This window comes from Nanorana parkeri, unplaced genomic scaffold (genome assembly GCF_000935625.1).
Source record: "Nanorana parkeri isolate BGI_ZX_2015 unplaced genomic scaffold, ASM93562v1 scaffold13, whole genome shotgun sequence".
Lineage (NCBI taxonomy): Eukaryota > Metazoa > Chordata > Amphibia > Anura > Dicroglossidae > Nanorana > Nanorana parkeri.
In genome coordinates this window covers 3,900,903-3,901,224 of record NW_017306281.1, presented here as the reverse complement: position 1 = coordinate 3,901,224, position 322 = coordinate 3,900,903, and positions in this window count along the sequence as shown.

The window sequence follows — 322 nt, the reverse complement described above, 5'->3', positions numbered from 1 at the left end:
TATATATATATATATTCCTTTCAAGCTATGGCAAGGCCAGTCCTGCAATGCTGGAAAGTGTCATCTTGTATCACATTGTAGGATATGAATGGATTAACCACTTGAAGTATTTTTAAATGAGTAATTTATTGCAGGAGCCACAGGCTAAAATGTCTGTTGGCTATGATGCAGAATCCTCTAGCAATGCATACCTAACTGCACCATACATTTAATATTTAGCCTTCACCCTTTACTAAATGTTTAACTGGAGTAGAAGAAATAAACACTGAATCTTTTGTCATATTTACCAAGATTTCTAGGCACTTAACGCTTGTTCTGTAGA